Source organism: Anolis carolinensis, chromosome 1, assembly GCF_035594765.1.
Source record: "Anolis carolinensis isolate JA03-04 chromosome 1, rAnoCar3.1.pri, whole genome shotgun sequence".
In the NCBI taxonomy this organism is placed as follows: domain Eukaryota; kingdom Metazoa; phylum Chordata; class Lepidosauria; order Squamata; family Dactyloidae; genus Anolis; species Anolis carolinensis.
In genome coordinates, this window is record NC_085841.1 from 301,165,287 (window position 1) to 301,166,695 (window position 1,409).

The following is a 1,409-nucleotide window of genomic DNA, read 5'->3' on the forward strand; positions in this document are numbered from 1 at the left end:
TAGTCTCAGCCAGTAATTCAATATTACCATCCACACCCTGGCCTCTACTCTCCAAAAGCCAGTCTCCAGGCGTAGGATAGCGTTACAGACACACTTTGGAACCTGTAGGGCTGATCTTAAAAATTTGGATAGGACAGTCTCCAGTGGGGCAAAGTCAGAAAAAGGTCCTATCTGAGCACCATAAAGGAGTTGGGCCATTGACTTGGCTTCAAAAAGTTTGAGTGCTGTGCGTATAAATTGCCCCCCCTTTGACCTCAGATATTTTAGTATGGCAGATGAACTCCTATATGCATTCTCAGCCACATAGCATTCCATGTGCTTTTCTGCTACCTGAAGAGTGGAAGACTACCCCCAGATATTTAAAACATGGAACCTGCTCAAATTTTTTACCATCTATATTCCAACGGTGGAGCTTAGGTCTTTTGGCAAACACCATGATTTTCGTTTTGTGATAATTGAGATGTAACTGATCCTCCCTACAATATTGTGCCAATGCTTTCAAGGCTCTTTTGAGGCCTATTGGCGTTCTTGAAATCAGTGCTACATCTCGCTTCTCGGCCTTTTGGCTAAGATCAAGTGTAGTATCAATTTGGAAATAGTTTGATGTGGCCATTACATATTGCCACAAAGAGGAAATGTATCACAGTTTTGCATTAACTATGCTCCCTAGAGTGGAGATTTCTCTAGTCAGGTCATTTAAAGAATATATAAAGTAGGGGCACATGGTCCTTGGAAGACAAATTGCCCAAGAAGGATACGCTGAAATACAATATTGAGATGGGATAGAATCTCTCCTATTTAAAGGGGGAGGGGAGTCAAACATCCCCTACCACACTTTGCTGATCAATCCCTTGAGTATGCTCAAAGAAACTCTGTTCTTTAATTTTGGAAAAGCTGGCAAATACAATCCAGTAGACTAAATTGACTCCCTTGAGGTAAACATTCATTTTCATACAAACTCCAAGCCTTTTCAGGTGTTGGTTTTTAAATTTTATATGTTTTTTTTATTATTTTTGATTATTTGGATTTATATGAGCCAACACACATATCTTTTTGAACATCAAGCTGTTCTTTCTTAGGCATTTTCATAAACGCCTTAATACTTATTGTCTTGGGTAATAGAGCATGTTCCCACATATAATTAGCCTGTCTCACAGCTCAGACTTGAGTAGCAGATAAAAAGAGCACTTTTCAGTCATCCTGGAGCAGTCCTCCTTCCTTTCAGCCCACACTGTAATTTCAGATGTCAGGTTCTTTCTGTGAAGATCTAGTACTCTGTTTTCAAAGAATATGAAGGTATCGTATGATGAATTAAGAATAAGCATGTTTATTCTGTAAATGTTTAAAGTGTGTGCAAGATTTCTTAGTATTTCTCTGTGTGTGTTTCTCTCTGTGAAGTTTGTGTTCAT

General features: G+C 39.0%; 1 pseudogene; it reads left to right on the forward strand.

The window, feature by feature from the left end:
• Positions 1-546: 546 nt before the first annotated feature.
• On the forward strand, positions 547-668 carry LOC134295755 (U2 spliceosomal RNA; annotated as a pseudogene).
• Positions 669-1,409: the final 741 nt, after the last annotated feature.